Here is a 14,235-nt window from a genome sequence, read left to right as displayed (position 1 = left end):
GCTTTCCACTCAAGAAGCCTTTCGCTAAGACAGGTCTTGTGGAATTGGCAAAGTGATATTTGGAAGCCCATAGAGGGCTATGGTGAAAAGGAAATATCCTCAGATGAAATCTGGAAAGAAGCTTTCTGAGAAACTGCTCTGTGATGTGTGACTTCCACTCACAGAGTTACATCTGTATTTCGTGGATCTCTTTGCTAGCCTTATTTCTGTGGAATCTGAGAATAGATATTTCGGATCCTTTTGAAGACTATAGGGCCAAAGGAAATATCCTCCGATAACAAAGAGAAAGAAGCTTTCTGAGAAACTTCTTTGTGTTCTGTGAAATCATCTCACAGAGTTACAGCTTTCCCCTCAAGAAGCCTTTCGCTAAGACAGTTCTTGTGGAATTGGCAAAGTGATATTTGGAAGCCCATAGAGGGCTACGGTGAAGAAGGAAATATCCTCAGATGAAATCTGGAAAGACGCTTTCTGAGAAACTGCTTAGTGTTCTGTTCATTCATCTCACAGAGTTACATCTGTATTTCGTGGATCTCTTTGCTAGCCTTATTTCTGTGGAATCTGAGAACAGATATTTCGGATCCCTTTGAAGACTCTAGGGCCAAAGGAAATATCCTCCGATAACAAAGAGAAGGAAGCTTTCTGAGAAACTTCTTTGTGTTCTGTGAAATCATCTCACATAGTTACAGATTTCCCCTCAAGAAGCCTTTCGCTAAGACAGTTCTTGTGGAACTGGCAAAGTGATATTTGGAGGCCCATAGAGGGCTATGGTGAAAAAGGAAATATTCTCAGATGAAATCTGGAAAGAAGCTTTCTGAGAAACTGCTTAGTGTTCTGTTCATTCATCTCACAGAGTTACATCTGTATTTCGTGGATCTCTTTGCTAGCCTTATTTCTGTGGAATGTGAGAACAGATATTTCGGATCCCTTTGAAGACTATAAGGCCAAAGGAAATATCCTGCGATAACAAAGAGAAAGAAGCTTTCTGAGAAACTTCTTTGTGTTCTCTGAAATCATCTCACAGAGTTACAGCTTTCCCCTCAAGAAGCCTTTCGATAAGACAGTTCTTGTGGAATTGGCAAAGTGATATTTGGAAGCCCATAGAGGGCTATGGTGAAAAAGGAAATATCCTCAGATGAAATCTAGAAAGAAGCTTCCTGAGAAACTGCTCTGTGATGTGTGACTTCCACTCACAGAGTTACATCTGTATTTCGTGGATCTCTTTGCTAGCCTTACTTCTGTGGAATCTGAGAACAGATATTTCGGATCCCTTTGAAGACTATAGGGCCAAAGGAAATATCCTCCGATAACAAAGAGAAGGAAGCTTTCTGAGAAACTTCTTTGTGTTCTGTGAAATCATCTCACAGAGTTACAGCTTTCCCCTCAAGAAGCCTTTCGCTAAGACAGTTCTTGTGGAATTGGCAAATTGATATTTGGAAGCCCATAGAGAGCTATGGTGAAAAAGGAAATATCCTCAGATAAAATCTGGAAAGAAGCTTTCTGAGAAACTGCTCTGTGATGTGTGACTTCCACTCACAGAGTTACATCTGTATTTCGTGGATCTCTTTGCTAGCCTTATTTCTGTGGAATCTGAGAACAGATATTTCAGATCCCTTTGAAGACTATAGGGCCAAAGGAAATATCCTCCCATAAAAAGAGAAGGAAGCTTTCTGAGAAACTTCTTTGTGTTCTGTGAAATCATCTCACAGAGTTAGAGCTTTCCCCTCAAGAAGCCTTTCGCTAAGACAGTTCTTGTGGAATTGGCAAAGTGATATTTGGAAGCCCATAGAGGGCTATGGTGAAAAAGGAAATATCCACAGATGAAATCTGGAAAAAAGCTTTCTGAGAAACTGCTCTGTGATGTGTGACTTCCACTCACAGAGTTACATCTGTATTTCGTGGATCTCTTTGCTAGCCTTATTTCTGTGGAATCTGAGAACAGATATTTCGGATCCCTTTGAAGACTATAGGGCCAAAGGAAATATCCTGCGATAACAAAGAGAAGGAAGCTTTCTGAGAAACTTCTTCGTGTTCTGTGAAATCATCTCACAGAGTTACAGCTTTCCACTCAAGAAGCCTTTCGCTAAGACAGTTCTTGTGGAATTGGCAAAGTGATATTTGGAAGCCCATAGAGGGCTATGGTGAAAAAGGAAATATCCTCAGATGAAATCTGGAAAGAAGCTTTCTGAGAAACTGCTCTGTGATGTGTGACTTCCACTCACAGAGTTACATCTGTATTTCGGGGATCGCTTTGCTAGCCTTATTTCTGTGGAATCTGAGAACAGATATTTCGGATCCCTTTGAAGACTATAGGGCCAAAGGAAATATACTCTGATAACAAAGAGAAAGAAGCTTTCTGAGAAACTTCTTTGTGTTCTGTGAAATCATCTCACAGAGTTACAGCTTTCCCCTCAAGAAGCCTTTCGCTAAGACAGTTCTAGTGGAATTGGCAAAGTGATATTTGGAAGCCCATAGAGGGCTATGGTGAAGAAGGAAATATTCTCAGATGAAATCTGGAAAGAAGCTTTCTGAGAAACTGCTTAGTGTTCTGTTCATTCATCTCACAGAGTTACATCTGTATTTCGTGGATCTCTTTGCTAGCCTTATTTCTGTGGAATCTGAGAACAGATATTTCGGATCCCTTTGAGGACTATAGGGCCAAAGGAAATATCCTGCGATAACAAAGAGAAGGAAGCTTTCTGAGAAACTTCTTTGTGTTCTGTGAAATCATCTCACAAAGTTACAGATTTCCCCTCAAGAAGCCTTTCGATAAGACAGTTCTTGTGGAATTTGCAAAGTGATATTTGGAAGCCCATAGAGGGCTATGGTGAAAAAGGAAATATCCTCAGATGAAATCTAGAAAGAAGCTTCCTGAGAAACTGCTCTGTGATGTGTGACTTCCACTCACAGAGTTACATCTGTATTTCGTGGATCTCTTTGCTAGCCTTATTTCTGTGGAATCTGAGAACAGATATTTCGGATCCCTTTGAAGACTATAGGGCCAAAGGAAATATCCTCCGATAACAAAGAGAAGGAAGCTTTCTGAGAAACTTCTTTGTGTTCTGTGAAATCATCTCACAGAGTTACAGCTTTCCCCTCAAGAAGCCTTTCGCTAAGACAGTTCTTGTGGAATTGGCAAAGTGATATTTGGAAGCCCATAGAGAGCTATGGTGAAAAAGGAAATATCCTCAGATAAAATCTGGAAAGAAGCTTTCTGAGAAACTGCTCTGTGATGTGTGACTTCCACTCACAGAGTTACATCTGTATTTCGTGGATCTCTTTGCTAGCCTTATTTCTGTGGAATCTGAGAACAGATATTTCGGATCCCTTTGAAGACTATAGGGACAAAGGAAATATCCTCCCATAACAAAGAGAAGGAAGCTTTCTGAGAAACTTCTTTGTGTTCTGTGAAATCATCTCACAGAGTTAGAGCTTTCCCCTCAAGAAGCCTTTCGCTAAGACAGTTCTTGTGGAATTGGCAAAGTGATATTTGGAAGCCCATAGAGGGCTATGGTGAAAAAGGAAATATCCTCAGATGAAATCTGGAAAAAAGCTTTCTGAGAAACTGCTCTGTGATGTGTGACTTCCACTCACAGAGTTACATCTGTATTTCGTGGATCTCTTTGCTAGCCTTATTTCTGTGGAATCTGAGAACAGATATTTCGGATCCCTTTGAAGACTATAGGGCCAAAGGAAATATCCTCCCATAACAAAGAGAAGGAAGCTATCTGAGAAACTTCTTTGTGTTCTGTGAAATCATCTCACAGAGTTACAGCTTTCCCCTCAAGAAGCCTTTCGCTAAGACAGTTCTTGTGGAATTGGCAAAGTGATATTTGGAAGCCCATAGAGGGCTATGGTGAAAAAGGAAAAATCCTCAGATGAAATCTGGAAAGAAGCTTTCTGAGAAACTCCTTAGTGTTCTGTTCATTCATCTCACAGAGTTACATCTGTATTTCGTGGATCTCTTTGCTAGCCTTATTTCTGTGGAATCTGAGAACAAATATTTCGCCTCCCTTTGAAGACTATAGGACCAAAGGAAATATCCTCCGATAACAAAGAGAAGGAAGCTTTCTGAGAAACTTCTTTGTGTTCTGTGAAATCATCTCACAGAGTTACCGCTTTCCACTCAAGAAGACTTTCGCTAAGACAGTTCTTGTGGAATTGGCAAAGTGATATTTGAAAGCCCATAGAGGGCTATGGTGAAAGAGGAAATATCCTCAGATGAAATCTGGAAAGAAGCTTTCTGAGAAACTGCTCTGTGATGTGTGACTTCCACTCACAGAGTTACATCTGTATTTCGTGGATCTCTTTGCTAGCCTTATTTCTGTGGAATCTGAGAACAGGTATTTCGGATCCCTTTGAAGACTATAGGGACAAAGCAAATATCCTCCGATAACAAAGAGAAGGAAGCTTTCTGAGAAACTTCTTTGTGTTCTGTGAAATCATCTCACAGAGTTACAGCTTTCCCTTCAAGAAGTCTTTCGCTAAGACAGTTCTTGTGGAATTGGCAAAGTGATATTTGGAAGCCCATAGAGGGCTATGGTGAAAAAGGAAATATCCTCAGATGAAATCTGGAAAGAAGCTTTCTGAGAAACTGCTCTGTGATGTGTGACTTCCACTCACAGAGTTACATCTGTATTTCGTGGATCTCTTTGCTAGCCTTATTTCTGTGTAATGTGAGAACAGGTATTTCGGATCCCTTTGAAGACTATAGGGCCAAAGGCAATATCCTCCGATAACAAAGAGAAGGAAGCTTTCTGAGAAACTTCTTTGTGTTCTGTGAAATCATCTCACAGAGTTACAGCTTTCCCCTCAAGAAGCCTTTCGCTAAGACAGTTCTTGTGGAATTGGCAAAGTGATATTTGGAAGCCCATAGAGGGCTATGGTGAAAAAGGAAATATCCTCAGATAAAATCTGGAAAGAAGCTTTCTGAGAAACTGCTCTGTGATGTGTGACTTCCACTCACAGAGTTACATCTGTATTTCGTGGATCTCTTTGCCAGCCTTATTTCTGTGGAATCTGAGAACAGATATATCGGATCCCTTTGAAGACTATAGGGCCAAAGGAAATATCCTCCGATAACAAAGAGAAAGAAGCTTTCTGAGAAACTTCTTTGTGTTCTGTGAAATCATCTCACAGAGTTACAGCTTTCCCCTCAAGAAGACTTTCGCTAAGACAGTTCTTGTGGAATTGGAAAAGTGATATTTGGAAGCCCATAGAGGGCTATGGTGAAGAAGGAAATATCCTCAGATGAAATCTGGAAAGAAGATTTCTGAGAAACTGCTTAGTGTTGTGTCCATTCATCTCACAGAGTTATATCTGTATTTCGTGGATCTCTTTGCTAGCCTTATTTCTGTGGAATCTGAGAACAGATATTTCGGATCCCTTTGAAGACTATTGGGCCAAAGGAAATATCCTGCGATAACAAAGAGAAAGAAGCTTTCTGAGAAACTTCTTTGTGTTCTGTGAAATCATCTCACAGAGTTACAGCTTTCCCCTCAAGAAGCCTTTCGATAAGACAGTTCTTGTGGAATTGGCAAAGTGATATTTGGAAGCCCATAGAGGGCTATGGTGAAAAAGGAAATATCCTCAGATGAAATCTAGAAAGAAGCTTCCTGAGAAACTGCTCTGTGATGTGTGACTTCCACTCACAGAGTTACATCTGTATTTCGTGGATCTCTTTGCTAGCCTTATTTCTGTGGAATCTGAGAACAGATATTTCGGATCCCTTTGAAGACTATAGGGCCAAAGGAAATATCCTCCGATAACAAAGAGAAGGAAGCTTTCTGAGAAACTTCTTTGTGTTCTGTGAAATCATCTCACAGAGTTACAGCTTTCCTCTAAAGAAGCCTTTCGCTAAGACAGTTCTTGTGGAATTGGCAAAGTGATATTTGGAAGCCCATAGAGGGCTATGGTGAAAAAGGAAATATCCTCAGATGAAATCTAGAAAGAAGCTTCCTGAGAAACTGCTCTGTGATGTGTGACTTCCACTCACAGAGTTACATCTGTATTTCGTGGATCTCTTTGCTAGCCTTATTTCTGTGGAATCTGAGAACAGATATTTCGGATCCCTTTGAAGACTATAGGGCCAAAGGAAATATCCTCCGATAACAAAGAGAAGGAAGCTTTCTGAGAAACTTCTTTGTGTTCTGTGAAATCATCTCACAGAGTTACAGCTTTCCACTCAAGAAGCCTTTCGCTAAGACAGTTCTTGTGGAATTGGCAAAGTGATATTTGGAAGCCCATAGAGAGCTATGGTGAAAAAGGAAATATCCTCAGATAAAATCTGGAAAGAAGCTTTCTGAGAAACTGCTCTGTGATGTGTGACTTCCACTCACAGAGTTACATCTGTATTTCGTGGATCTCTTTGCTAGCCTTATTTCTGTGGAATCTGAGAACAGATATTTCGGATCCCTTTGAAGACTATAGGGACAAAGGAAATATCCTCCCATAACAAAGAGAAGGAAGCTTTCTGAGAAACTTCTTTGTGTTCTGTGAAATCATCTCACAGAGTTACAGCTTTCCCCTCAAGAAGCCTTTCGCTAAGACAGTTCTTGTGGAATTGGCAAAGTGATATTTGGAAGCCCATAGAGGGCTATGGTGAAAAAGGAAATATCCTCAGATGAAATCTGGAAAAAAGCTTTCTGAGAAACTGCTCTGTGATGTGTGACTTCCACTCACAGAGTTACATCTGTATTTCGTGGATCTCTTTGCTAGCCTTATTTCTGTGGAATCTGAGAACAGATATTTCAGATCCCTTTGAAGACTATAGGGCCAAAGGAAATATCCTCCCATAACAAAGAGAAGGAAGCTATCTGAGAAACTTCTTTGTGTTCTGTGAAATCATCTCACAGAGTTACAGCTTTCCCCTCAAGAAGCCTTTCGCTAAGACAGTTCTTGTGGAATTGGCAAAGTGATATTTGGAAGCCCATAGAGGGCTATGGTGAAAAAGGAAAAATCCTCAGATGAAATCTGGAAAGAAGCTTTCTGAGAAACTCCTTAGTGTTCTGTTCATTCATCTCACAGAGTTACATCTGTATTTCGTGGATCTCTTTGCTAGCCTTATTTCTGTGGAATCTGAGAACAAATATTTCGCCTCCCTTTGAAGACTATAGGGCCAAAGGAAATATCCTCCGATAACAAAGAGAAGGAAGCTTTCTGAGAAACTTCTTTGTGTTCTGTGAAATCATCTCACAGAGTTACCGCTTTCCACTCAAGAAGACTTTCGCTAAGACAGTTCTTGTGGAATTGGCAAAGTGATATTTGAAAGCCCATAGAGGGCTATGGTGAAAGAGGAAATATCCTCAGATGAAATCTGGAAAGAAGCTTTCTGAGAAACTGCTCTGTGATGTGTGACTTCCACTCACAGAGTTACATCTGTATTTCGTGGATCTCTTTGCTAGCCTTATTTCTGTGGAATCTGAGAACAGGTATTTCGGATCCCTTTGAAGACTATAGGGCCAAAGCAAATATCCTCCGATAACAAAGAGAAGGAAGCTTTCTGAGAAACTTCTTTGTGTTCTGTGAAATCATCTCACAGAGTTACAGCTTTCCCCTCAAGAAGCCTTTCGCTAAGACAGTTCTTGTGGAATTGGCAAAGTGATATTTGGAAGCCCATAGAGGGCTATGGTGAAAAAGGAAATATCCTCAGATGAAATCTGGAAAGAAGCTTTCTGAGAAACTGCTCTGTGATGTGTGACTTCCACTCACAGAGTTACATCTGTATTTCGTGGATCTCTTTGCTAGCCTTATTTCTGTGTAATGTGAGAACAGGTATTTCGGATCCCTTTGAAGACTATAGGGCCAAAGGCAATATCCTCCGATAACAAAGAGAAGGAAGCTTTCTGAGAAACTTCTTTGTGTTCTGTGAAATCATCTCACAGAGTTACAGCTTTCCCCTCAAGAAGCCTTTCGCTAAGACAGTTCTTGTGGAATTGGCAAAGTGATATTTGGAAGCCCATAGAGGGCTATGGTGAAAAAGGAAATATCCTCAGATGAAATCTAGAAAGAAGCTTCCTGAGAAACTGCTCTGTGACGTGTGACTTCCACTCACAGAGTTACATCTGTATTTCGTGGATCTCTTTGCTAGCCTTATTTCTGTGGAATCTGAGAACAGATATTTCGGATCCCTTTGAAGACTATAGGGCCAAAGGAAATATCCTCCGATAACAAAGAGAAGGAAGCTTTCTGAGAAACTTCTTTGTGTTCTGTGAAATCATCTCACAGAGTGACAGCTTTCCTCTCAAGAAGCCTTTCGCTAAGACAGTTCTTGTGGAATTGGCAAAGTGATATTTGGAAGCCCATAGAGAGCTATGGTGAAAAAGGAAATATCCTCAGATAAAATCTGGAAAGAAGCTTTCTGAGAAACTGCTCTGTGATGTGTGACTTCCACTCACAGAGTTACATCTGTATTTCGTGGATCTCTTTGCTAGCCTTATTTCTGTGGAATCTGAGAACAGATATTTCAGATCCCTTTGAAGACTATAGGGCCAAAGGAAATATCCTCCGATAACAAAGAGAAGGAAGCTTTCTGAGAAACTTCTTTGTGTTCTGTGAAATCATCTCACAGAGTTAGAGCTTTCCCCTCAAGAAGCCTTTCGCTAAGACAGTTCTTGTGGAATTGGCAAAGTGATATTTGGAAGCCCATAGAGGGCTATGGTGAAAAAGGAAATATCCTCAGATGAAATCTGGAAAAAAGCTTTCTGAGAAACTGCTCTGTGATGTGTGACTTCCACTCACAGAGTTACATCTGTATTTCGTGGATCTCTTTGCTAGCCTTATTTCTGTGGAATCTGAGAACAGATATTTCGGATCCCTTTGAAGACTATAGGGCCAAAGGAAATATCCTCCAATAACAAAGAGAAGGAAGCTATCTGAAAAACTTCTTTGTGTTCTGTGAAATCATCTCACAGAGTTACAGCTTTCCCCTCAAGAAGCCTTTCGCTAAGACAGTTCTTGTGGAATTGGCAAAGTGATATTTGGAAGCCCATAGAGGGCTATGGTGAAAAAGGAAAAATCCTCAGATGAAATCTGGAAAGAAGCTTTCTGAGAAACTCCTTAGTGTTCTGTTCATTCATCTCACAGAGTTACATCTGTATTTCGTGGATCTCTTTGCTAGCCTTATTTCTGTGGAATCTGAGAACAGATATTTCGGATCCCTTTGAAGACTATAGGGCCAAAGGAAATATCCTCCGATAACCAAGAGAAAGACGCTTACTGAGAAACTTCTTTGTGTTCTGTGAAATCATCTCACAGAGTTACAGCTTTCCCCTCAAGAAGCCTTTCGCTAAGACAGTTCTTGTGGAATTGGCAAAGTGATATTTGGAAGCCCATAGAGGGCTATGGTGAAAAAGGAAGTATCCTCAGATGAAATCTGGAAAAAAGCTTTCTGAGAAACTGCTCTGTGATGTATGACTGCCACTCACAGAGTTACATCTGTATTTCGTGGATCTCTTTGCTAGCCTTATTTCTGTGGAATCTGAGAACAGATATTTCGGATCCCTTTGAAGACTATAGGGCCAAAGGAAATATCCTGCGATAACAAAGAGAAGGAAGCTTTCTGAGAAATTTCGTTGTGTTCTGTGAAATCATCTCACAGAGTTACAGCTTTCCTCTCAAGAAGCCTTTCGCTAAGACAGTTCTTGTGGAATTGGCAAAGTGATATTTGGAAGCCCTTAGAGGGCTATGGTGAAAAAGGAAATATCCTCAGATGAAATCTGGAAAGAAGCTTTCTGAGAAACTGCTCTGTGATGTGTGACTTCCACTCACAGAGTTACATCTGTATTTCGTGGATCTCTTTGCTAGCCTTATTGCTGTGGAATCTGAGAACAGATATTTCGGATCCCTTTGAAGACTATAGGGCCAAAGGAAATATACTCTGACAACAAAGAGAAAGAAGCTTTCTGAGAAACTTCTTTGTGTTCTGTGAAATCATCTCACAGAGTTACAGCTTTCCCCTCAAGAAGCCTTTCGATAAGACAGTTCTTGTGGAATTGGCAAAGTGATATTTGGAAGCCCATAGAGGGCTATGGTGAAAAAGGAAATATCCTCAGATGAAATCTAGAAAGAAGCTTCCTGAGAAACTGCTCTGTGATGTGTGACTTCCACTCACAGAGTTACATCTGTATTTTGTGGATCTCTTTGCTAGCCTTACTTCTGTGGAATCTGAGAACAGATATTTCGGATCCCTTTGAAGACTATAGGGCCAAAGGAAATATCCTCCGATAACAAAGAGAAGGAAGCTTTGTGAGAAACTTCTTTGTGTTCTGTGAAATCATCTCACAGAGTTACAGCTTTCCCCTCAAGAAGCCTTTCGCTAAGACAGTTCTTGTGGAATTGGCAAAGTGATATTTGGAAGCCCATAGAGAGCTATGGTGAAAAAGGAAATATCCTCAGATAAAATCTGGAAAGAAGCTTTCTGAGAAACTGCTCTGTGATGTGTGACTTCCACTCACAGAGTTACATCTGTATTTCGTGGATCTCTTTGCTAGCCTTATTTCTGTGGAATCTGAGAACAGATATTTCAGATCCCTTTAAAGACTATAGGGCCAAAGGAAATATCCTCCCATAAAAAGAGAAGGAAGCTTTCTGAGAAACTTCTTTGTGTTCTGTGAAATCATCTCACAGAGTTAGAGCTTTCCCCTCAAGAAGCCTTTCGCTAAGACAGTTCTTGTGGAATTGGCAAAGTGATATTTGGAAGCCCATAGAGGGCTATGGTGAAAAAGGAAATATCCACAGATGAAATCTGGAAAAAAGCTTTCTGAGAAACTGCTCTGTGATGTGTGACTTCCACTCACAGAGTTACATCTGTATTTCGTGGATCTCTTTGCTAGCCTTATTTCTGTGGAATCTGAGAACAGATATTTCGGATCCCTTTGAAGACTATAGGGCCAAAGAAATATCCTGCGATAACAAAGAGAAGGAAGCTTTCTGAGAAACTTCTTTGTGTTCTGTGAAATCATCTCACAGAGTTACAGCTTTCCCCTCAAGAAGCCTTTCGCTAAGACAGGTCTTGTGGAATTGGCAAAGTGATATTTGGAAGCCCATAGAGGGCTATGGTGAAAAGGAAATATCCTCAGATGAAATCTGGAAAGAAGCTTTCTGAGAAACTGCTCTGTGATGTGTGACTTCCACTCACAGAGTTACATCTGTATTTCGTGGATCTCTTTGCTAGCCTTATTTCTGTGGAATCTGGGAACAGATATTTCGGATCCTTTTGAAGACTATAGGGCCAAAGGAAATACACTCTGATAACAAAGAGAAAGAAGCTTTCTGAGAAACTTCTTTGTGTTCTGTGAAATCATCTCACAGAGTTACAGCTTTCCCCTCAAGAAGCCTTTCGCTAAGACAGTTCTTGTGGAATTGGCAAAGTGATATTTGGAAGCCCATAGAGGGCTACGGTGAAGAAGGAAATATCCTCAGATGAAATCTGGAAAGACGCTTTCTGAGAAACTGCTTAGTGTTCTGTTCATTCATCTCACAGAGTTACATCTGTATTTCGTGGATCTCTTTGCTAGCCTTATTTCTGTGGAATCTGAGAACAGATATTTCGGATCCCTTTGAAGACTCTAGGGCCAAAGGAAATATCCTCCGATAACAAAGAGAAGGAAGCTTTCTGAGAAACTTCTTTGTGTTCTGTGAAATCATCTCACATAGTTACAGATTTCCCCTCAAGAAGCCTTTCGCTAAGACAGTTCTTGTGGAATTGGCAAAGTGATATTTGGAGGCCCATAGAGGGCTATGGTGAAAAAGGAAATATTCTCAGATGAAATCTGGAAAGAAGCTTTCTGAGAAACTGCTTAGTGTTCTGTTCATTCATCTCACAGAGTTACATCTGTATTTCGTGGATCTCTTTGCTAGCCTTATTTCTGTGGAATGTGAGAACAGATATTTCGGATCCCTTTGAAGACTATAAGGCCAAAGGAAATATCCTGCGATAACAAAGAGAAAGAAGCTTTCTGAGAAACTTCTTTGTGTTCTCTGAAATCATCTCACAGAGTTACAGCTTTCCTCTCAAGAAGCCTTTCGATAAGACAGTTCTTGTGGAATTGGCAAAGTGATATTTGGAAGCCCATAGAGGGCTATGGTGAAAAAGGAAATATCCTCAGATGAAATCTAGAAAGAAGCTTCCTGAGAAACTGCTCTGTGATGTGTGACTTCCACTCACAGAGTTACATCTGTATTTCGTGGATCTCTTTGCTAGCCTTACTTCTGTGGAATCTGAGAACAGATATTTCGGATCCCTTTGAAGACTATAGGGCCAAAGGAAATATCCTCCGAAAACAAAGGGAAGGAAGCTTTCTGAGAAACTTCTTTGTGTTCTGTGAAATCATCTCACAGAGTTACCGCTTTCCACTCAAGAAGACTTTCGCTAAGACAGTTCTTGTGGAATTGGCAAAGTGATATTTGGAAGCCCATAGAGAGCTATGGTGAAAGAGGAAATATCCTCAGATGAAATCTGGAAAGAAGCTTTCTGAGAAACTGCTCTGTGATGTGTGACTTCCACTCACAGAGTTACATCTGTATTTCGTGGATCTCTTTGCTAGCCTTATTTCTGTGGAATCTGAGAACAGGTATTTCGGATCCCTTTGAAGACTATAGGGACAAAGCAAATATCCTCCGATAACAAAGAGAAGGAAGCTTTCTGAGAAACTTCTTTGTGTTCTGTGAAATCATCTCACAGAGTTACAGCTTTCCCCTCAAGAAGCCTTTCGCTAAGACAGTTCTTGTGGAATTGGCAAAGTGATATTTGGAAGCCCATAGAGGGCTATGGTGAAAAAGGAAATATCCTCAGATGAAATCTGGAAAGAAGCTTTCTGAGAAACTGCTCTGTGATGTGTGACTTCCACTCACAGAGTTACATCTGTATTTCGTGGATCTCTTTGCTAGCCTTATTTCTGTGTAATGTGAGAACAGGTATTTCGGATCCCTTTGAAGACTATAGGGCCAAAGGCAATATCCTCCGATAACAAAGAGAAGGAAGCTTTCTGAGAAACTTCTTTGTGTTCTGTGAAATCATCTCACAGAGTTACAGCTTTCCCCTCAAGAAGCCTTTCGCTAAGACAGTTCTTGTGGAATTGGCAAAGTGATATTTGGAAGCCCATAGAGGGCTATGGTGAAAAAGGAAATATCCTCAGATGAAATCTGGAAAGAAGCTTTCTGAGAAACTGCTCTGTGATGTGTGACTTCCACTCACAGAGTTACATCTGTATTTCGTGGATCTCTTTGCTAGCCTTATTTCTGTGGAATCTGAGAACAGATATATCGGATCCCTTTGAAGACTATAGGGCCAAAGGAAATATCCTCCGATAACAAAGAGAAAGAAGCTTTCTGAGAAACTTCTTTTTGTTCTGTGAAATCATCTCACAGAGTTACAGCTTTCCCCTCAAGAAGCCTTTCGCTAAGACAGTTCTTGTGGAATTGGAAAAGTGATATTTGGAAGCCCATAGAGGGCTATGGTGAAGAAGGAAATATCCTCAGATGAAATCTGGAAAGAAGATTTCTGAGAAACTGCTTAGTGTTCTGTTCATTCATCTCACAGAGTTATATCTGTATTTCGTGGATCTCTTTGCTAGCCTTATTTCTGTGGAATCTGAGAACAGATATTTCGGATCCCTTTGAAGACTATAGGGCCAAAGGAAATATCCTGCGATAACAAAGAGAAAGAAGCTTTCTGAGAAACTTCTTTGTGTTCTGTGAAATCATCTCACAGAGTTACAGCTTTCCGCTCAAGAAGCCTTTCGATAAGACAGTTCTTGTGGAATTGGCAAAGTGATATTTGGAAGCCCATAGAGGGCTATTGTGAAAAAGGAAATATCCTCAGATGAAATCTAGAAAGAAGCTTCCTGAGAAACTGCTCTGTGATGTGTGACTTCCACTCACAGAGTTACATCTGTATTTCGTGGATCTCTTTGCTAGCCTTATTTCAGTGGAATCTGAGAACAGATATTTCGGATCCCTTTGAATACTATAGGGCCAAAGGAAATATCCTCCGATAACAAAGAGAAGGAAGCTTTCTGAGAAACTTCTTTGTGTTCTGTGAAATCATCTCACAGAGTTACAGCTTTCCCCTCAAGAAGCCTTTCGCTAAGACAGTTCTTGTGGAATTGGCAAAGTGATATTTGGAAGCCCATAGAGAGCTATGGTGAAAAAGGAAATATCCTCAGATAAAATCTGGAAAGAAGCTTTCTGAGAAACTGCTCTGTGATGTGTGACTTCCACTCACAGAGTTACATCTGT

This window comes from Macaca nemestrina, chromosome 8, assembly GCF_043159975.1.
Source record: "Macaca nemestrina isolate mMacNem1 chromosome 8, mMacNem.hap1, whole genome shotgun sequence".
Lineage (NCBI taxonomy): Eukaryota > Metazoa > Chordata > Mammalia > Primates > Cercopithecidae > Macaca > Macaca nemestrina.
Note: the sequence above shows the minus strand (reverse complement) of the source record.